We start from the raw sequence: 24,246 nt of genomic DNA on the forward strand, positions 1-24,246 counted from the left end.
CCTGTGAGAGGGGGGCTTAACAGGCACAGACTTAGAAGTTTTGGCTGCTTTAGCCCTGGCAAAGGCCTTTATAGACATGGCTGCAGGAGGCCTAGCAGCACCACGTGCTGGGGTAGAAACATCCAAAGGGATAGTATCCGATAATTCATGTGTAACCACAGTAGCAGGTAAAACTTCAGAGGCCGATTCAACTAGGGTTGAAGGGGCCTCGGTAGTAGTCATGGATTCGGCTGAAGATTGAACCGTTTGCTCGGTTTCGGCCGAAACCGAGACACTCGCGGTTTGCTTAACCGTGGTTTCGGCCGAAACCGCGGACCGCGAGTGTCGGTCCTTTTCTTTGCGTTTCTTAACAATTTGAGTAGTCGGAGGATCCGACGGCATTATGTACGCAAAATCTGAGCCGAAAAACTGTTCAGCAAACTCCGACCGACGCCTAAGCGTTCGTCGGTTGAAAGAAGCACAGGCTAAACAAGCTGCTACGTCGTGGTCTGGGCCTAAACAAGGTAAGCAGTAAGAGTGGAAATCTTTATGAGGTATTTGTTTCTCACAAGTTAAACAGTTATTCACTTTTTCTGACATCGGCTGAGGCAAGAAAGAGTCCCCAACGGGGTACTTAGCTTTTTAGAAGTCTTCGAAGTAGTATTCGGTAGTAGTAATCTCTGGATCTGACCGACCAGCACTTGCGAACAGCTTCTGCTTCGGGCGCCACGCGGCAAGAAAGACTGAGGAAAATGGCGTCGGCTGATGCCTTTATACCCGAAGAACTGCAGCTAGGACGTCGGGTGAAGTGCGACACCAGCCGAGGCCAGACCCAGACTTTGGAATCCGGCCGACCAGCCGAGGCCAGACCCAGACTTTGGAATCCGGCCGACCGAAGGGCTGCCTGACGACAGAACAACCCATTTGTAAGGACTGCAGATGCATCCTTGAAGGACATTTATTTCTCTCCTAACAATTTTTTCCATCCATTGTGACACTTGACAGATGCTGCCTCAAGGCATTACCAAACGGTCACACACTCTCCTGCCCTTCCTTTCCTCCTCCTTTCCCTTTCTAAATCTTACTGCTCCATACAGCTCCTCTCCCCAAGTCATTTCTTGCATTTTAATGACTGCTTCCTCCATGTTTCCCCTTATCCTCCACTAATTGCTCAAGTTTCCCATCCACTACAGCTTCATACAGCTCCTGTGACATACGGCCTGCTTAACGGTGAGAATCTCACCTGAAAATACCAGTTCCAGACATGCAAAAGCTAGAACATGCAATACATCTGTTTCTGAGCTGTGATGCTCCAATTTATTAAAAAAACTCTAATGTTCAAAATGACTTATTTATTTACAATTTGCTGACCAGGTTAGTCCCACTAGGCCAATGGCCTCTTTTCTGGGGAGTCCTAAGGTGGTATTCAAACTGACTAGTGGAAATTTGGCCAGGAAAAGGAAGCTTCTTCTACTACTTTTGATAAGTGCTGTAGGATATTTTACATCTCCTGAACTACCATAAATTTAGGCAGATGTGGCTTTGTTTTAATGTCTCATCTGAAGGATGGCCCATCAGAAATTCAGCACCTTCCCTTATGCTGCACTGCAGTGTCAACATTTGAATCCATCTACCTGGTGTGTGAATAAATCCTACAGCCTTCTGATCTCGTAGCACCAAAGCTGAGTGTGCTACCAGCTGAGCTACTGTAGGCATATGCCGCATTTGTGCTCATACATACGTGTGTGTGTGTGTGTGTGTGTGTGTGTGTGTGTGTGTGTGTGTGTGTGTGTGTGTGTGATGTGTACACACACACGTTTCTGACAGGGATGTGAATAATTTTTACTTGTGTGATGGTGAAGATGTACAACTGCTCTCAAAGATCTCAAGAGTGATAAGCCCACAAGTAAGATATATCAAAAGTTCTCTGTTAAGTACAAACAAAAACCATATCCATCTCTTGGACCCAAAATATTGCATTTATCAAAAAGTCCTTATTTTTTAAAATCTTTTTCCCCCTCTATCTTACATCAGCATCCTTCTCCCTTGCTGGCCCATTCCTTTCCTCAGCATTCAAGGACACCAGGAGAAGAAGAGAGCTAGGGATTGTGGCTGTCATCCAGCATGGCCTGGGAGGATTCTGCAAGCAGCTAATTACCCCTCTGTGATGGCAAATGCATCAGCAAAACAGCACCTGCAAAGGTGTCCCGATGGTATGTGCCTGCTCTCAAACACTCATGTGCGCACACACAAACAAAACCATTCCAGCTACAGCTCTATGTGGCAGGTTAAAAATGACCATTCACTGCTTGCAGTTCCACATGTCCTCCACTAGGTGTCAGGAGCACGCAGGGCCAATAACTTTCCTTAGCCTGAAAACGGCAAGCCAACATCTGCCAGTAACTTCCACTCACACCCACACCTCCCAGCTGAATAAATCCTACACCCTTCTGATCTTGTAACACCAAAGCTGAGTGTGCTACCAGCTGAGCTACTGTAGGCACATGCTGCATTTGTGCTCATACATACATGTGTGTGATGTATACACACACACGTTTCTGACAGGGATGTGAATACTTTTTACTTGTGCGATAGTGAAGATGTACAACTGCTCTCAAAGATCTCAACAGTGATAAGCCCACAAGTAAGTTATATCAAAAGTTCTCTGTTAAGTACAAACAAAAACCATATCCATCTCTTAGACCCAGAATATTACATTTATCAAAAATTCCCTATTTTTTTTAAATCTTTTTCTCCTCTATCTTACATCAGCATCCTTCTCCCTTGCTACCCATTCCTTCCCTCAGCATTCAAGGACACCAGGAGAAGAAGAGAGCTAGGGATTGTGGCTGTCATCCAGCAGGGCCTGGGAGGATTCTGCAAGCAGCTAATTACCCCTCTCTGATGACAAATGCATCAGCAAAACAGCACCTGCAAAGGTGTCCCAATGGTATGTGCCTGCTCTCAAACACTCATGTGCGCACACACAAACAAAACCGTTCCAACTACAGCTCTATGTGGCAGGTTAAAAATGACCATTCACTGCTTGCAGTTCCAGATGTCCTCCACTAGGTGTCAGTAGCACACAGGGCCAATAACTTCCCTTATCCTGAAAACGGCAAGCCAACATCTGCCAGTAACTTGCACTCACAACCACACCTATCAGCTGATCTTCCAGAGCTCAGCCTCAGTCAAATCCAGACTGCCAAAAGAACAGTCAAAGCTCCATGCCTCTCCCTATGCACCACAGAATCAGCAGACTTGTTTCTGATATGAAGGCTATATTTTATTTATTCTTTGTAAATTAAAAAAAAAAACTACCAAAAATCTAACACCCACGATTCTGTTGCTAGCTGAAAGGTGAACTTCTGAACTAATACTACCATAACATCTGTTTTTCTTTTAAAGCTACTTGCAATTTGTTTAAAATGCATATTTTTTTTTTCATATTGGTCCATTTGCATAAAAAAAAGAGAATATGAAAACTACAAATCATTTTGTAAACAATTGAATAACGAACAGCTTTTGTACTGTAACTATTCTATCATGATTTATTATAGCAATAGCCCACAGCTGGGTGTGGGTAATGCTGGATTTACTCACGGTTGGTGTGGTTTGGTCAAGAAGGTGAAGCCCAAGTGACCAAACAAAGCCCTCTGTGGATAAATCAGCATTACCTACACCCAGCTATAGGTTATTGCTCTCATTCAATGACATTACTTAAGCCAAAATTACTTTCTTAAATAATGTCCCTCTACAATGGTGGCATGGTGTTGTTCTGCTTTGTTTACATACCTGAGGGCTTTCTTAATGTACTGCACATGCGTATGGGACTTTTGTTCCTAAGCTTACGCAGTACATCAGTGCTTTGGAAAAGAAGCAACAGAGAAAGGAAGATCTCCGTTGCTCCTTTTTTTTTAAACAAAGGTTGAAATTCGGACATTTTAGAAGTACGAGAGAGAGAGGATGGAGAAAATACAAGGAGAATCAGGTATGTTTCTTTAGTCTTGAATAACGTACCTATTTTTCCTAGCATTTTATCCGTAATGTCTCTCTCGTACCTCTGGACTGTCCGGATTTCTAATTTTATTTATTTACTTTTTTAATGTTGAAGAAAACTTAAAAAATTACAGCATATACTAGTGGAAGAAAGTCTGGGTGACCTGACTTTTTTCCATTGGTATATGCTCGATTTATAACAGACAACCTGGTTGGGCTAACCAATCGGTTTCGTTGCTACAGAAGATACTGACCTTTGTTTAGTGCAGGTAGGGTCAGACTCTGGGCACGTCCTGGTACATATATATATATATATATATATATATATATATATATATATATATATATATATATATATATATATATATATATATACATGCACACACACACACACACACACACACATATATATATATATATATATTTTTTTTTTTTTTTACACAAACACACACACTTGTTTTTGAATATTAATGGCCAGCCATTGTATAATTTAAAGTAATTCACTTTAGTTTAAGAAATTTACCCCAAGACCTACTACTAATGGACAAAGTCAGCTCCTAAATGCTTTATCCCATGTATGCGTCTTCACAAATTATCTATGGTATGATTCCAGTTATTCTCATTAAGGGTAATAAATAATTATCAATCATGGGATGTGTAAGGCCAGTCTCTAACTAAATGGGATAGGTTAATTTGAACACAAAAAGAGAAACTGGCTAGGCTTAAATTGACCCCCAAGGGCTTCTAGCCAGTACTTACCTATGAACCTATACATGTCTAATAATGAATTGTTAATGTCTCCCTCTGCTGACTTACACAAAGATTACTAAAACAATTTGTAGATCTACATGCTGAGCAACTTTTACACTCAGCCCCTAGTAACATCATTTTAAAGTTGGTCACATTTGTTTGTTAAAACTAGTTATAAAGAACAGATTTCCCTCTTCTGTCACACTACAAAACAAGTCACATTAAACATTTTGGAGATTTTTTGTGCTGGATAATATGGTTGTCATAATACAAATGTATCTGCTTTAGATCTCACTTTATTTGACATTGAATATGATGAGTATTGGTGGTGTAAATTCAAACATTTAAATGAGCTGTTAGAACCTGTAGATATTGGTATAGCATATATATCTTAGTGATGATGTTAGTGGAATGCATGTAAACATAGATATAGCAACACATGAACGCATGCTATTAACTAGCCCATCGTGATTTACTTAAGAAACATTTTTTGTGTGTGTGTGCGTATACGTATATATGTGTGTGTGTGTGTGTGTGTGTGTGTGTGCGTGTGTGTGTGTGTGTGTGTGTGTGTGTGTGTGTGTGCAGTCACACGTATATTGATCTTTCCTGTAAAAGCCACTTAAATGCCCTTAACGGACTACTCAGTTATCAACAAAATAATAAATAAATCCTAATGTTTGAACAGATACAACATGTAGAACACATGCTCTGATGAGCCACTGTGCCTGAACAATATCATTTAGCAACTTTATTACTTATCTACTAATGTAATGTCACAGTTACCTCACTCAGGTCAGCAGAGGCATGCTGTCTTACAAGGGTTGACCAAGGAGTACAAATGGGATAAAACCAGCAGAAGTAGCATAGTGCTCAAATATGCTAATAGTCCTTTGAAGCTATACATCCTCACAAATAGTCATGTCCTAAATGATTATGCCACACAGCAGCTGTGGCAGTGGTGCAGGTGATATTACCCTCTACTAATCTTCAAATCAGTCATGCATTCCAAATTCTAGCTGCACTGTTACTTCCCACGAGACTTTACTTATTGACTCTTGCAGACTGTAGGAATTCAGCACTATAACGGAAAACCATCTTGAAGATAGACAGACAGAGAAGGCTCTGCTGTACTAGACCCCTCCAAAACATGTACAACAAAGAAACAACACTACCGTAGATCAGTAATGTCAGACTCCAGTATCCTTATACCTTCTAAAATGCTAGTAAAATACACTGAAAAAGCCAGAATAATTAATGTGGAACTGCATTTTGAGGTTGCTCTGCCAATCTTATTTGTCCTGCTTTATATGTTAGAAAAATGATTCACTGTCATGTGTTAGCTACACAAGTGCCCCCCAACAACAATCAGTTTACCTGCTAGAAAGGAAGCAGCTAATGCATTTATAGGAGTTCGTATGTCCATAGGTGACTATTTTTGAGAGTTGGAAGTGTGAACTAAAAGGGTTTAATCTCACTGTATTTTATTTTGTATCAGCTAAAGCGTCTTCTGTGTGGAGACATGTGTGAATGGGCGTACCTTTGTTGAAGGTTGTGCGTCAGGCCTGGCAAGCCGGTACGTAAAAATCTACTGCCAATCATTAGCGGACCGGAGTTCCGCTGTGGTGACCCCTAACCGGGAAAAGCCGAAAGATACAACAGCAACATGCAAGCTGCTCTACAACTTTAGATGTACTTGGCTGGGTCAAGTCAGAAATCATGCACTGAATGCTGGCAACACTGATGCACAAAACATCAAACCCAGAAGCTCATACAGTATAACCTCAACAAGTTTTAGCACCATCTCTGAAGAAGCCAGTAATGTGTTATTTAAGACTGTGGTACACTGGGGATTGGGTTTTTACCCATTTCCCCTCTGTACCGTTATCCTGTAGTTGGTATATTTAAGTACAGGGAGTGCAGTCCCCACATAGGGTGTCACAGGGAGGCTTCCCCCACATATACACTCACAGTTGAGGTTACGTGACTCAAGTTTCCGGGTTCAATGTTTTGTGTGTCAATGTTGCCAGTGTTCGACACTAGGAATGTTTTCTGATCAGGTCACATCATACAGAATCCATTAAATATGTAATTTCTTTTCCACTACCTAATAACACAGTTTAAGTCAAATTTATGTAGTCAAGAAGCTTCAATAGACAAAACCAAACCAGGTTCAAAAATGTAAAACAAATATAGCCAGAATAGAAAATGAATACAGGTGGATGTCTTACAAAGTATTAATAATAACTTAAGAGGTGGTGATATAGTAGCCAGAATGGAAAATATTGAATACAGGTAAATATGCATGCTAAGGGCAAATATACCACCAGGTTTAAATGGGTATCCAAGTATAAAACCTGTGTTAAAAGTGAAGACAAAGTGATGTTACTGAGGAATGCTGATGTGGGTATTTAATAGATTTCACTTAAGTACTTTAATATCTGAATAAAAATATTCCTCTTAGTTCATGAAAGTTTGTTATTTTATATTGGTTTTAATATCTGAATAAAAATGTTCTGCTTAGTTCAGGAGACAGTTTTTCTAATAGTAGCACAATCTAAGCCACTTCATATTTCCTATAAGCAACCAAAACAATACACTATTACCTCCAGGAGATGAAATAAATGACAGTTTGATTAAGTAGAAGCTTGTTTATTTTCTAATGCCAGAAAATAATATATTTAACATCTTTTTTTCCTATAAAAAGGAACTCGCTCCCTCCTAGCACATAAACATGATCACTTTATTTCAATGTGTAAATTAAAATAAACAGACACAAATAAGTACAATTGTGTGTTAACTTGCATTTGTCAAATTTCTTATTTCTGTTGTTACTTTTTGGAGTGATCTCCCCAAGACTCCACAGAAAGAGAGACTTCTAGTGGACATTCTTTGTAAACAACTGTAACTAGTAAATACATAAAAATCACAGTACAAAGAGAGAGAGAATGCCAACACACTCCTTCATTCTTTAAAAGGTGGTTCCACACACATTTCTGAGGTACATGTCTCTCATGAACGTCACTACCCACTTTCAAAGCTATGCCTCAGCAAGCCCAAAGGCGCTCACAAAAAAAAAACATCTAATACCACACATACAGATGCACTCAATTGAGCCCCAAAGGAAAGAAACCAACTTCCCATGACTTTTGTCATAGAGGACTACATTGTTAGACATACTGATGCCCCTCTAACCAGACTGAACAAGAAGTTAATGGTTAGTTGCTTATCTGGAGCCAGAATCTTCCAAATAATGCATGCATCCACACACTCAAGTCACTACCCCACAGCTACGAGTATGATTTCACCACAGTCCATGTAGGTGTAAGTGACCTGAGACATACCTCCATGAATTATATAAAGAGTTTCATTATGAAGCTCGCGGACTGCATTTCTCAAGCTGGTATAAGCCTAACATTGAGCAGCATATTACATGTTCAAGGATGATTCCACAATATGAGCAAAAGATGATTGATTTTAATAACTGGATGTCTTTCTGATGTTCATAGGTGTTTACTAGGCTGATGACCACAAGGGGCTTTTTAAATCTAGCCATGCATCCCAAATTTCTAACAAGTTCTGATACCCTTGATAAGTGTAAACACTGGCCTGGGAGATGAACTATTTACAAGTTGCCTGTGTTCATTAGAGACATAGGTGCCAAATCAGGGATGAATTTCCTGTTCCCCATCCAATTGTCCAAGCTGCACTTGAATTGGGTTAGGGAGGAACTGTACTTCACATGGATGGGGAGCCTGTTCCATAGACAGGGTAGTCTCTGGGATACATATCTGTCTCTCCAGGAGGTCGTATTTATATCACAGGCAAGCCTTTAGAACTGTAACTATGGTGCTGTTTGTTTTGTGGGTATACAGTAGGTCCATCAAAGTGGGGTCTGACAATGCCCTGTATGCTAGGCATAGATCTCCCCTTAAAAGCCTGCAGGAGACAGAATACAGGGATTGGGCCTTGAGGCGGTCTGCATAGGACATTTTACTTACACCCTGTATTCTTTTAGTGATTAACCTCTGTGGACATGCCAATCATTGGATATGCCTGGTCCTGGTTAGGTACATACCAAATGGGGCATTGTACTCAATGATAGGTCTGATGAATGCCAAATAGAGTGGAATAATGACTTCCTTGGACTTGCCTGCCATACCTTTGTTTATAACTTGCGCAACATAGAATGAGTTCCTCACTACTGTAGACGTGATGGTCAAAGGCCAGATTACTACCTATGTGTGTCCCGAAGTCCCTGACTACTGGATCAACTCTAAGGGGTGTGTTGTCAATATGACAGTTACCAGGGATGGAGGACTTCACAAAGGATACTATTGTGCATTTCTTGGCATTTAGTTTTAGTCCATGGCTCTGGCACCAGTTGTTTGTCTGTGTCAGCCCCTCCTGGAGTACATTTGTGTCAGTGCGGGATTCAATGACGACTCTTAATTTGCAATCATCTACAAATTAGTCAGCCGGAGACCACTGATATTGGCCTTGACTTCAGAGAAGTAAATGCCAAAAACGAGCTGTCCAAGGACTGATCCCTGTGGGACTCCACTTGTGACTGGCCTTATTTGTAGAGGTGGACTCCCCAATTCTAACTTCCTGGGTCCTGTCTGTGAGCCTTATGGCTATCTACTGGGTGACATACGAGTTTGTACCTAACCTCTTGAGTTTGTCAACAATATCTGAGTGGATCATTGTGTCATATATCTTGGCCTGGTCAAGGTAGGCAGTGTAAACCATTTTTCCTTCATGTATTGCTTTGGTTACATTCTCAAAGAAGTCCACCAGGTTGAATAGGCATGATCTGCTCTTGACAAAACCAAACTGGGTTGGATCCCGTGTCTGGAGGTTTACCATATCTCTACTGATCATTTCCATGATGATTCTTTCCATGACTTTAATATAAGACTAATGAGACTTATGGGTCTGTAGATGGCCACCTTTGTGCAGAGGGATGACTGTTGTCATTCTCCATTCATGAGGCACAAAGCCTGTTTGGAGGCTGCAATTAAATAGTAATTCCAGAGACCCTGATAGGTCATGTTTCATGCTATTTAGAAGGTATTCTGGGATACTGTCAGGATCCACTGATGCAGTGTTCTTGGTCTCAGAGAGAGCATTAAGGACCTGCTCCCTAGTGATAATAGGGGGAGTTATATTTGATGGTATTTCCTGAGGGAAGGTTGAAGGGGAGAGAGGGGTAAAGTTGGAGCTGAATTTATCAGCCAGGAGGTTTGCTATATCTTCTGGCTCAGTACAGGTCACTCCATTTACAATGTGCTCTGCACACAATTGTGCACTGCCTTTGAGGTTGCGGACATAACTAAAGAATGCTTTGTGGTTGTCCTTTGACTGGGAGGGCAAACCTTACCTCAAATTTGGCTTTGGTAGACTTTATTTGTCCTCTGAGTTGTTTAGTTTGATGAGAGTGCTTTTATCTTGCTGGGTGCTGCAACTCCTAATTTGTGCCATGATTTACTTCCTCCTGTTATACAGCCTATTGATTTTGCGATTCCACCAGCGTGGCTTGTTTTTAAAGTTAGTATTGTACTTCTTCCTGGTGGGTACAGCTGCCTCTATGCAGCTATTAATATGGTTGTACAGGATTTCTGTGAACAGCTTGGCAGAGGCAGAAGTGTTCTCATAGTTTATGGGGGCTTGAAATTTTACCAGGTTATCACTTAATAGCAAGAGGTTAGCCCGAGTAGTTCCTGAATATTCCAGCTTTAGCTGTGGGTTCAGGTTTTATTTTTACTTCAAAGGAGACCATTTTGTGGTCTGACTTTAGCTGGGAAGACATTACAGTAGGGGTATGCAGCACTCTCCCATATCAGCGAGGACCAGATCTAGTATGGTTGCACTCCTGGTTGGTGTATGGACTATGTGGTCCATGGAGTTTGTGTTGACAAAATCCAGGAATCTCTGTGTCTGTACATTTGGTGTTGTATATGATTCACAGTTAATAGTGGGGTAATTAAAGTCACCCATGAATATGGCATTGGGTTGGACGATTAGTGTTTCTAATAAGTTTAAATACACGATATACATTTCCTGGGTCATACAGGAGTGCCTATAGCTATAGCTATGTCACTCTAAGGGGATCCAATATTTGTTAGCTTGGGAGGACATGGTTAACAGATCATGTTGTTTGGCCAAGGATGGTCTGCACCTGTCTTCTCTGGGCTTCTCAATACTGGCTAAAACTTTATCCATCCCCATAGTGCCATTTTAGTCTATGCCAAATTGACAAACCCATCAACATGGAAAAAATAAATTTGTCTGAACCTCAAAGGTATCACTGCTTAATGGCAGAAGCCTGAGTAAACTACACTCCCTCTAGGCCCTCCTTGCACTCAAGAATATACACAGCTGTGCAGTTACTGAGACATGGTTTAAAGCAGCACAGAGTACTAGTGCAAAGCTCCAGTGCCTTCCACCCTTTTAGACCAGTAGTCGGACAGACAAGGGCGAGAAGAGGAGGTGTCTCAATAAATAACAACAAGCAGCATACCTCAAGGTCAGTCAAACAAATATGACATGTTGGAGAGCCTCCAAGTAGAAATCACCACAGACAATATCCCATACCATATCCTAGCCAGTTATAGGTCACCCTCCATGCCCAGAAACTCAAAACATGGACCTACTGCAGACACTTACCATCAAACCTAACACCCAACACATGGCAGACTTTAATTACTCTTCTACAGACTGGGAATCCTACACAGCTTCAAATCTACAGGCACAGGTATTCCTAGACTTCGAAAAAACAAACACCCTTGACCACATAGTGAATATACTCTTGCTAGAAGTTCCAACACTGTGGACTTCATATTCACAAATATGGGAGAATGCTGCAACCCCTCCATGTCTCATCCTCCCTGGTAAGGTCCGACTATAAAACTATCTTACTCAAAATCAACTCCATAACCTCAGAAAGACCAGTGTCACTTAGAACTACTCCAAGGCAAGATACCTTTTATTAAGTGATTGTTTGTTAAAATTCAGTGCCCCTTTCAAACCCTGAGAACACAGTACCCTACACTGAACTGCTTTCAGAACCTCTGAACAACCATGTCAATGATTGCACAGATGTTGCTGTACCTACCAGCGGTAAGCCCAGAACTATCCAGAAAAACAAACCACCCTGGTGACATCCCAAATTAAATATGATATACTACAAAAGGAAAAAAAAGTACAGCAAAAATCAGGAAGGGTAATTCTCATAATGATAACAACTCTCTCATCAAACTAAACAGACAATAAGAGGGCTAATTACGTCAAACATGGCCAACTTTGAGGTTAAGATAGCGTCCCAGGCAAAAGAATCTTAAGATCTTCCTCAGCTATCTCAGAAACATCAAAGGCAGCACACAGCAATGTGTTGAACTGGTGGTTAATGGTGCCACATTCACTGAGCATGGCAATATAGCAAACCTGATAGCAGACAAATTCAGTTTCAACTTTATCCCTCAAGAAATACTTTCAAACATAACCCCTTCCAACTATAACTAGGAAATGTGTATTGGCTGTGCTCACTAAAAACAAAGAATATAGCCACAGTGGGCTTCAATTAACATCCCAGGATACCCCCTGAACAGTCTAAAATATGACTTATTAGGAACCCTGGAGTCACTATTTAACTACAGTCTTAAAACAAGCTTTGTGTCACGAGAATGGGGCACTGTGATAGTCATCCCCCTTTCATAAGAGAGGACCTTCAACTGATCCTGGAAAGCACAGACCCATTAGTCTGACTAGTCTTTGTAAAGCCATGGAAAGAATTAACATGGAAATTATCAAAATGGACATAGGAGACCCCCCCCCCCAACGACATTGGATTCATCCCAGTTTGGCTTTGTCAAAGGAAGGTCAAGCTTACTGAACCTGGTGGACTTTTTTGAAGACGTCATTAAGGCAATGGATGAGGGGAAAGCAGTACATACTGCCTACTTTGATCTGGCTAAAGCATTTGAAGCACTACCCTACTAGGGCATTGTCAATAAACTTATAGAACTAGGCATAAACCCCTTTAAACATGCTGGATAGCTAGCTGGCTCATGGATAGGACCCAAGAGGTGAGGATCGGTAAGACCACCTCCATAAAGACACCAGTCACCAGTGGAGTCCTTCAGGGCTCTGTGCTCAGCCCACTCTTCTTTGCCACCTACATTTTAGAGGTCAAGGCCAGTGTTAAAGGCTTCTCGTTGACCAGGTTTGCAGATGACTGCAAACTAGCAGGGGTCACTGAATCCCTTCAACAACACCCTTCAGGAAGGTCCAACACAGGCAAAGGCTTGGTGCTAAAGCCATGGCTTAAAATTTAGTGCCAAGAAATTGCACTATAGTGCCTTTTGGGAAGTTGGCCACCCCAGGTAACTGCATCATCAATAAAATAACTCTAAAAGTTGATTCACTAGTCAGGGATCTGGGATCTCATGTAGACAGTAACCTAGCCTTTAACCACCATGTGTCCAGGGTAATAAGAAAATCCTTCTGTGTTGCTTAATTTATAAGTAAGGGCATGGCATCTTAGATCCACAGAGGTCACTGTATCACTGTACTCATCTCTCATCACACCAATCATAAAGTATAATGTGGTAACCATATGAAACAGTGGGACCTGCTAGAGGGAGTCCCGAAATACGGAGAGCGAATGGCTGAAAGAACAGACTTACATATACTAAGTTCGAAATGCCACTTCTCAGATGGCAATCTTGAAGTTAGTATATAAAAGTTCAGGGGGGTTGCCTCCCACATAGTGGGGTACAAGGGGGCTTGCCAAATTAATTCAAATGAACAAATGAAATTAAAGTTATAAGGTTCAAGAAAAGTGTAAAGACGTCTTGTGAAGACAGAGTTAAGAAAACTAATCTGGCTGGCATTATAAAAAGCTGTTAAAAGGAAAGAAAATTAATAATACTAGAATGTTAACATTACTTAGCCAAGGACTAAATGGATAAACACTGTTGTGTAAGTAACCAAATCATTCTCTCATCTTTTCAGCCTTTCATTTTTAAGCCACTGACAACACAGCAGAGTAAAGAAAATAATGGCTGATGGAAACAACCATGTTGGCTACTTACAAATCCCTTCTGTTTAACCAAGTATCACAGATGTTTAGTGGAGACAATATCCCAGCATACATGCACATATTAGTGTTCTGAATAATCATGTGACCCAAATCTCTCCACTCTCCTCAGTAACATTGTCTATATAGGATGCTCAGAAATGTGCCAAATGAGAAACACAGGGAAGTGGAATTAATTTGACTACCTTAAGACAGAAAGTGAAATTAGTCTAGAGACAATACACATGCCCATGTCTTTTATTAAATTCCATTGCATTCTATTATTCTTCGTTTAAGTTTTCTCTTGTACTCTGCCCTTGTGCAACATTGTTTTCCATTATTCTTCATTCAGTGCTTTCTTCCCTTTGAATGCCATCCTTTGACCACTATCTGGTTTATGTTATTTTATTTCATCGTCTTCCCTAGGCTCCCCACATTTGTATCTGATGTACATATATGTTGGCATGTTCCCTTTATTAGTTGTCAGTTGTTAAACATGTCTAGAATAGATTACATATGTACTGTACTTAATCACAAATACATGTACATATTGTTGGATAACAGCTACAGTACCTTTACACAGTGACGTGTACACTTTGATTTCTATTTCATGTTTGTGTACATCATATCAAGTCATGGCTGAAAAGCATCCTTGGACCAGTTCACTTACCTTGTTAACAAATGTAAAATAAATATGGCTTACTGAAAAAAGGGCACAAATTGGCATTAAATGGAGAACAGCAGTACACATATACAATAAAGGGATGAAGGCTGAGTGAGGGTATTAAGTGGGGAAAGACAAACCATGCACAGGTAAAGAACAATGGAAGAACACAAGGGCATAAAACAGGGAATGATACAGAGAATACTAAATAAATGATAGCCCCATCCTCTAACACTATATGGTAAACTAGCACAGTGCACATGAGTACTACATTTGGATCAAAGGCAGCACGCATGCACATTAAATAAAAAATGAGGGACAGCAAAAAGTCGAAATTAAAGCTTAGAGGACATCATAATTTTATTTTATTTTTGTTTGTTGAGCAGGGTGGAACACTGACCCTCACAGTTTAGACTAGACTTACAAATTAAGTCAGAAACAAGAACTGTTCACAAACACTATAAAATAAACAGTAAGTATTACAAATGTGATTAAATAATATACACAGTGAGAAACAGATGGTGATACAAACTCATTTAAAAAGTTATTACAATTATTGTTAGTGTTTGTTATAAGTATACAGGCAGCAGTTAACGCGTGTAAACAATGATTGGCAATCTTTACAACGATTGTACAGAAGATCAAAAGGAGATGAAGTTAGAGGAATAAAGGTTGGGAACAGAAAGGATGCATGGGGGGGGGGGGTGTTGACCTGATGTTACTTCTACATACAGCCTTATAGCAGTCTGTGGATGCTTGTTTCAATGAAAGCAATCAAAACAGCAAAACTCTCTGACACAGCACGCAAAAATAACATATGCCTAACAGTAACATATATTTAGAGAGGGAGCTCCAGCCCAGTTTAATAAATACTGTGAAATCAAAGCCTCACCATGAGCGTACATGATTGAATATATGAACTAAGGATTACAGAAGAACAAGAGTGCTGCTACAATACAAACCAGTTTTGATAGGTACCAGTTCTCTTCCTATGCTCCTGTGTCTCATTATTCAGTCTGTCCCCTTTTAAGGTCTGCAACTATTATGCATTATTACACAATCTCATAAATGCACACCAGCAGCAGGCTTCACCTTTCACATCCTAGTTAGCTAAACTTTGTTCATTTCTTCTGTCAGAAGATTATAATGTAAAACTCAAGGTAGTAATTTAAAATGCTAAATATATGTTGTTGCACAAGTACTTTTCCATTTTAGTAATCCCTCTGCACAACCATATTATTATGCATGGCAAAAGCACAACACAAAGCCTAAAATTCATTCTATATTTATAGCATGAAAACATACTTAGCTCAAGAAGTTCTGTCCAAAATTAGCACTATAAAATCTCTACAGTACAAGACCACACTGTTCAGCACTAAGCTAAATATACTCCCTTTTACGTACAAAAGATCAAAGTCATGAGAAAACATGTTTTGGATATGAAATATATATAGGTGCACTGTATGTAAATAATGTCCATTGGACTTCATGTTGCCTTCTTATTTAAGTTTATATAGACACTGTGTTTGTGTACTCCAAAGAAGAGTATGAAAGCAGTTTTGCTCCAAATGCTCCCTTATACAGGATGAGGGTGGAGTCACATTTCCACGTTTTCTCACTGGTGATTTTCGGGAAAAGACATATTCAGGAAAAAAATCTTGGGGGAAAACTTAAATTACAAAAAGATATGCAATGGCTTGCAAATGTCAAGAAAACATGAACAGAACATCTTGTGTTTGAGGTTGTTTGACTAAACCTTTCACATCCCCCTCTCCCACAGAATCACAAAACCTATACAAAGACCCACATTTACATCTATCTATAAACAAACTGGGAATAGATAAGGACCACTACACAGAAAATCATGAATATTGAAAAGATACAAGGGCCACATGACCTACCTCATCATTGCACGCTGACTTACCTAATAGCTTATTGTCCACTATCTACCTACCAACCTTCGTAGAGATGGTCTTAAGACTGACCCCCCCACATTTTTTAAAGGAAAACTCTACCTTAGAACTAAAAAAAAACATTTTTTATTGTGTCTTTGTTGTCTAGCGATTTTAATGCCTCACAATCACTCTAAGTGCTTCTTTCACAATTTTAATGTTTCCCTCAAAATAGCAGATGATGGGGAAGGCCTTGGTAACATGATCCTGTTTTCTTGCTTTCATTCCTTTTTCCCAGAATATATTTCAGGTCCACTTTATAGGAGTCATGCAAGACATAAGGAAGTGGTGGTGTTTTCTCATGCAATTAAGACAGAATGGCAGGACTTTGAAGCACTGTCATCTAAACATACCTTCTGTAACAGAGCTACTTCTAGGTTTCCCTGACTAAGCTAACTATACTCCCTTTTATTCACATAAAATATACCATTTATTTATATTTTACATACAAAAGATCAAAGTCATGAGAAAACATGCTTTGGATATGAAATATATATAGGTGCACTGCATGTAAACAATATTCCTTGGACTTCATGTTGCCTTCTAATTTAAGTATATATAGACAGTGTGTGTGTACTCCAAAGAAGAGCAGGAAAGCAGTTTTGCTCCAAATGCTCCCTTATACAGGATGAGGGTGGAGTCGTATTTCCAAGTTTTCTCACTGGTGATTTTCGGGAATAGACATATGCAGGAAAAAAAATCTTGGGGGGAAAACTTAAATGACAAAAAGATGTGCAATGGCTTGCAAATGTCAAGGAAACATTAACAGAAGATCTTGTGTTTGTGGTTGTTTGACTAAACCTTTCACATCCCCCTCTCCCATAGAATCACAAAACCTATACAAAGACCCACACTTACATCCATCTATAAACAAACTGGGAATAGATAAGGACCACTACACAGAAAATCATGAATACTGAAAAGATACAAGGGCCACATGACCTACCTCATCATTGCACGCTGACTTACCTAATAGCTTACTGCCTACCATCTACCCACCAACCTTCGTAGAGGTGGTCTTAAGACTGACCCCCACATTTTTTAAAGGAAAACTCTACCTTAGAACTAAAAAAAATTTTTTTTCATTGTATTTTTGTTTTCTAGCTATTTTGATTCCTCACAATCACTCCAAGTGCTTCTTTTACAATGTTAGTGTTTCCCTCAAAATAGCAGATGATGGGGAAGGCCTTGGTAACATGATCCTGTTTTCTTGCTTTCATTCCTTTTTCCCAGAATATATTTCAGGTCCACTTTATAGGAGTCATGCAAGACATAAGGAAGTGATGGTGTTTTCTCATGCAATTAAGACAGAATGGCAGGACTTTGAAGCACTGTCATCTAAACAAACATAACAGAGTTACTTCGATGTTTCCCTGACTGCGCCTCATTTATGTGTGTGTCACAGCTTGTTCTATGCTATAAATTGCTGTTAGCTACTTCCAGCAAAGGAACGCATGTAAATTGCAGGCTTTTGTAAAGGGATCCTTTTTTGTTGCTCTAAAAGAATTGACAGACCTTCCCCCACACACACATGCTGAGGTGTGAAAACTCTCACTGCCTTAAATGATCCTCACTATACATTTACAGGTGACAAGTAGTAGGACTCCAAACCAAGTTTGTCTGCTACTTCCCAATGACTTCAGTGGACAGTTTTTTTTCTTTCTCTCTCATGAATGATGCAGAATTAAATGTGATTTACTAGTTCCTTAATTACTTCTATCATGTTCACCCCCACCCCTTTTTCTATTTCAAATTTTTTATACTTTGGTAGCCAGAAAAGTGAACTGGTCTGACTCCCAGGACCCTTTTCAGCCACAACTTGGGCTACATTGACAAAGATAATAAGTAATAAATGCACTTAGCAATACAAAAAAAAAAAAAAAAAAAAACACTGACTAAGATTGCATGTGCAACACATAGCCAATATGCGACAGTGAATAAATAAAACATTAAGCAACATTTGCTAGAATGTATACATTAATAATGCTTAAGTCTATCATACTAAGTTTATTTTAAATACAACAAAAAATTGTCAAGACAAAAGTTGGTTGAAAGTAGATCCAACCGAAGATTCCTACTTGATGCAGTGGGTTATACCAATGACTGGTAAGTTCAATTCCGATTGATAGTGGTATGGAGAACCAATGCTGTTTATTATACAGCAAGGTAAGGATATGATCTCTAGCAAGCTAAAATTGACCCAATGTTAGGGGGTGTGTTAGTGGGTGTGGGCCCCAAAGTATAAGTGCAGAGTCAGAGTCTGGTCATCATTAGCTTTCACCTCCTTGCAGTGTCAAAAAAATATATATTTTGCTCCAGAATAATTCCAGTGATCTATTATGAATGCTACATGCTATGAGTTGTACCAACATTATGTTGTAATTTTTATCCAAATTGCCTCTTCAAAGTCTATTACCTCCTAACATCTGATTACTATCTATACTATCCAAGGCCCCCAGAAGTTTTCCATTGCTTTTTAGCATAGGTCTCAACCTCGTAAGAAGCCAATGTGGAACACAGACCCTAGCAATGTGTGACAAACAATCAAAACGTGGAACACCCTTTTTTTCGCACTGCGTCAAAACGCACCATTTCCATGGGGCCTAGTTGAAGTTGGCTTTCTGCTAGAAGTATTACGCTAGCAAATACTGCACATTTGTAAAATTCAGTAAAACACGTCAATAAATAAAGTAATCAGAAACCATTGATCAAATGCAATATACTCAGTAGAAAATCACTATGTAACAATATTCAAGTGCAGCTATTAAAAAAACATGCTCTTTAGCACCTGCTTTTCCAACCCCTCCATATCTTCTTCTCCCAACTAAATCCATTAACTCATCCAATCAAGGACAAATCAAAGCAGAATCAGGGACAAATAAAGAATCAGGGGGAATGTTTATAATATTGCTACCATTACCTTGAGACATTAACAGAATAAGAAAATGTGAATTAATACACACTTTCTGAAATAAAAGAAGTCTATAATTATTTACTAAATATAATGTACCACCTTTTCTTGGAAAATGACTGGCCTAGTTCTCAATGAATCAGGGACAAATCCAGAAATAATCAGAGGACACTTAAAATCATAGGCCCCTTGCACACATTTTTAAGACCATGCAAAAGTTCTTTGATTTACCTTCCTGATTGTAAATCATAATATATAATAATTAAATTATATCCCTTGTATAATACAGCACCATTTGTTACAGCATGTTTTACATTTATAGTTTTGAACACTTTTCTCGTAAGCAATGAAACAAAAAGTACAGTTGTGTACACTTTCCATAAATGTAGATGTTCAAGTGTATTCACTGTTGCAGTCATCACATTTGGGTTATCTACCTGCAGGCAGCCCTCAGCCGGCCTGAATACCAGAGTCTTCGGATTTCTGCATCGGATGCTGTCACTTCTTCCTTGGCGTCAGGTCACCAGGCGTATAAAACATGCAGCTGACGCCATTGCATCAGTTTTTCTTGCCCCAAATGTCAGGTGCCACCACAATAGGAAGCAATTAAATGGTATGGTTAACACCCATTAAAAAGCAAATATACAAGAAAAAATAAATATACCAACAAGAAGGAAGTCAGGGGGCTGGAGGGAGGGTAACCAGGACTGCAACAGTGAATACACTCGAACATCTACATTTACAGTAAGTGCACACAACTGTACTATGTTCTTCATGTTTCACTGCTGCAGTCATCACATCTGGGTTGATTCCCAAAGCCAAAGAAGGGAGGAAGAAGTTAAAGAGCATTAGGGCCAGCTATTAAGCCCTGCAAGACTGCAGTGGCAAAGCCAGCTCTGGATTTAAAAAACACTGGCATGTGGTAATGCTTGGTGAAGGTATGTACAGAACTACAGGTAGCAGCTTCTAGGATGTCCCTGGGAGGGACTCCTCTGAGAAAAGCCGCAGAGGTAGATGCAGCCCTGGTGGAATGTGATCTTATCCCCTGTGGGGTAGGTTTGCATAGTGCTTGTAGCAGAAATGAATGCAATGGGCTATCCATTTGGAAATCGTTTGCTTTGAAATGGCCTTCCCCTCTGCCCCTGCAGCAAAGCTAACTAGCAGCTGTTCAGATTTTCTGATAGGCTTAGTCCTGTCCAAATAGAATCTAAGTTGTCTGTGCACGTTCAGAGAGTGCAGTATTCGTTCCCCTTTGTTTTGTGGATTAGGGAAAATGTAGGAAAATGAATGGACTGATTTAAGGCCACAGTAGACACCACCTTGGGTATAAAGGGAGGATTAGTCCTGAGGGAAACCCTATCCACATGGAAGACAATGAATGAAGGGTTCCACTGCCATGAGAGCCTGTAATTCAGACACTCTTCTTGCTGAAGTGATGGCTAGAAGGAAGGCTGTTTTCCAAGAAAGGAATTTCAACTCTGATGTAGCAGTTGGCTCAAACAGGGGAAGAGTGAGCTTTTCCAATACAAAGTTAAGGTACCAGGCTGGAGTGAGAGCTCTCCTGGGGGGGGTCTTAAATTTTTGGCCCCTCTAAGGAATTGCTTTAGCAAGGGGTGACAGAAGAGGGGTGGCTCAGTATTACAATGTGCTGAAATGGCAAAGACATGAATTTTAATTGACGAGAAGGATAGGCCCTTGTGGAGCATTTCTGTTAAGTACTGTAGCATATGAGGTAAGCTGGGCACCGTTGTGCCCATCCTCTGGGCCTGGCTCCAGGAACAGTATCTTTTCCACTTTTCAGCATAGGACTTTCTAGTACTAGGCCTCCTTGCCTCCAGAAGGACATCCAGCACCTGCTTACTGAGGGATGGAAGCTGAGGGTGCAGAATCTGGCCCGCCTGCTGGGACAGCATGGAAGGGGTCTGTGGCAGGTGCCATGGTTGCAGAAGTGTCATACTGCGCAAGAGGGGGTTACACCAGTGCTGGCGTGGCCAGTCTGGTGCAATCAGTATCGTCCTTGGCTTGTCATGTTTGATCTTTAGTAGAACCTTTGAGAGGAGAGGCAGAGGGGGAAAGGCATAAACAGAGAGTCTTTCTCAGGTAAAGGAAAGGGCATCCACTTTCCAAGCTTGACTGTGGGGAGTTCTTGTGCAGAATTTGTTCAATTGGTAGCTCTGAGGGGAGGCAAACAAGTCTACCTCTGGAGTCCCCCATGTGTTCCTCAAGAGGATGAATATTTTGGGTTCTAGTTTCCATTCGTGTGTGTCCATGAGATTTCTGCTTAAGTTGTCTGTCAGTGAATTTAGTTTGTCTGGCAGGAATTGAGCTTGTAGGTATACTTGGTAGCTCAAGCCTGTGTTCCACAGAGTCATGGCTAGTCTGCAGAGAGGGTACGAGTGGGTTCCCCCCTGCTTGCTTATGTACCACATAACTGTGGTGTTGTCTGTCTTTACCAATAGTTGTCCTGGAAGAATATGGTCTTTGAAGGCTGTCAGAGCATTCTGTACAGCTAACATTTCTTTTTGATTGATATGCAGGTGCATCTGTCTCGGGTTCCATTTGCCCTGAATGCCTTGCCCTGCCATGTGTGCTCCCTTGCATAATCTGTGTCTGCTGTTTGGGTTTGGGCGTCAGGGGGTAGAGTGAAATGGAGTCCCTTGTTGTGGTAGCAGGCCTCTGCCCATCAAAGGAACTCTTGTCTTCATACAAGGAATGATAGAAATCATTGTTTCCAGGTCCTGAGAATGTCTGACACCATAGGCGTTTTAGATACCATTGAAGTTTCCTCATATGCAGTCTTGCATATGGGATTAGTAGAATGCAAGAGGCCATGAACCCCAGGGCTTGCAGTATTTTCCTTGCAGATAGCTAGGGTTTTGTGGTCAATAGTTTGAAGTAGGTTGTCAAATAAACTGGTTTCTCTGGAGTGAGGAATGCCATCTGGGAAGTTGTGTTCAAGCTTGATCCCAGGTATACAATCTTTTGGCAGGGTACTAGGTGAGATTTCTTTTCGTTGATGGTGTACCCCAGTGAGGTTAGAAGTTTCTTTACAAATGCCAGGTGTTGTATAGCAAGTCCTGGCTTTCTGCCTGAATCAGACAATCGTTCAAGTATGAGTAAATTTGAATATTTCTGCCTGCAAAATGCAATGGCTGGAGCTGGACACTTCGTGAATACCCTGGGCGCAGTTGATAAGCCAAAGGGAAGTGCATTGAACTGATAGTGCATGGAGCCTGCCCTGAAGCATAGGTATTTCCTGCAAGATTCTCTTATTGGGATGTGTCTAGGGTTGCCAGCCAGGCATCCTTGGTTAGCATAGGAAGAAGCTGTTGAAGAGTTAGCACTTTGAATTTTGGAACTGCCAGAAAGGTGTTGAGAACAGAGAGGTCCAGGATAGGACGCCAGAAGTTGTCTTTTCTGGGTACCAGAAAAAGTCTTGAATAAAAACCTTGTCCCCTTTGTTCTGCTGGGACAGGTTGAATAGCCCTGATACTGAGAAGAGAGAGAACCTGCTGTTGGGCCTCCGCCCACAGATTTGGGGGTAGGTCTGGCCAACCATTTGGGGTTGGTAGTGTGTGGAAGTGGAATCTGTATTCTTGGGAAACTATGTTCAAAATTCATTTGTCCTAGGTAATGAGTTCCCAGTTTTTTGCATGCAGAGCGAGCTTTCCTCCTAAGGGAGCAAGTAGTTGAGGAGGGCTTGGAAGGTTTAAGGTTAAGTCATTGTGCCATTTTTTTCGTAAGGGGGTGGCTTACTACTCCCTGCTTTGCAAGTGGGAGCCCCCCACTGCTTGGATCTGTGCGTAGTCTGAGACTGTAGCCTAGGTGGTCTGCTGTTCCTGGGTTTGGACTGAGAAGGTCTGGAAGGGACTGGAAAGGACCAGTTTTTTGAAGGCCAATGCCTACTGAATCTGGAAGGCTGTACTTGTAGGAAATCTTTAACAGTTTGCATAGATTTAGCTTTTTCCTCCATCCTTTTGAGGACTTCTTCTGCTTTGTTGCCAAAAAGGCAGCCTTGGTTTAAGGGAGCATCCAGTAATTTAGCTTTAACATGATCTAGCAAGTTTTGTTCCTTAAGCCAAGCATGCCTTCTAAGTACAGATCCAGTGACAGCAGCCCTGCAAGATGCTTCTAAAGCGTCAAAACCACATTGTAAAGTATGTTTACCAACTTGTTCTGCAGAACGCATGAAATCTTGCAATTCTTTGTGCTCAGCACAGTCAGGAATCAACATCATTTTCTGTCTAAGTAGTCCCATAATATGCTGCTGATACTTTAACATATGAAACTGTCAATTTAAAGCCTTAATGGCCAAAGTAGCAGAAGTGTATACCTTCTTACCCCATCTGTCCAAGGCTCTAGAATCTCTATCAGAAGGGGGTAGGATTTTTGGCAGCAGTAGCCTTAATGCCTTTTAGTCCTTGGGAAATGGTCTCTGGATCCGCAGAAGGATTCCTGAAGAGGAACTTGTGAGAGTCAAGTACTCTGTAGTACCGGTCAGGTTTTCTGGGAGCTGGAGGTAAAGTGTCTGGGGTAAGGCTAGATTCAAAGAAAGCATCCTCTACAATGTCCAGAACAGGAGGGATAGCTAAAGGCCTGTGTTGAGGTAGGAATAAGAAGTCCCTAAGTCTCTTTTTAGGCTCAAAGTAATCCTGGCTTTCCCAGAGGAAATGCTTATTAAGAGTATGCAAGGTTTCACCGAAAGAAAGATCTTCTGGAGGGGAAGCAGAGGGAATGGAATCCTCTGCATCAGAATCCTCATAAGTAGATAAGGGCAAATCCTGGTAAGCAGAAATATCAGATTCCTGATCAGACAAATCAGAAAGAAATTCAGTTCTAGGTCTCTTAGAGGGGGAAGGCTGTCTTCCCCTAAATAAGGTAATAAGGTCTTCAGCCATTCTAAGCATTTGTT

At 40.7% G+C, this 24,246-nt stretch overlaps 1 protein-coding gene across 1 annotated transcript in view; it reads right to left on the minus strand.

The window, feature by feature from the left end:
• DGKD (diacylglycerol kinase delta) overlaps window positions 1–24,246 on the minus strand; it is a 1,200,459-nt gene that overhangs the window by 658,526 nt on the left and 517,687 nt on the right. The gene's annotated exons all lie outside the window — the stretch shown is intronic.

Source organism: Protopterus annectens, chromosome 4.part1 (assembly GCF_019279795.1).
Source record: "Protopterus annectens isolate FY-2018-M chromosome 4.part1, PAN1.0, whole genome shotgun sequence".
Lineage (NCBI taxonomy): Eukaryota > Metazoa > Chordata > Ceratodontiformes > Protopteridae > Protopterus > Protopterus annectens.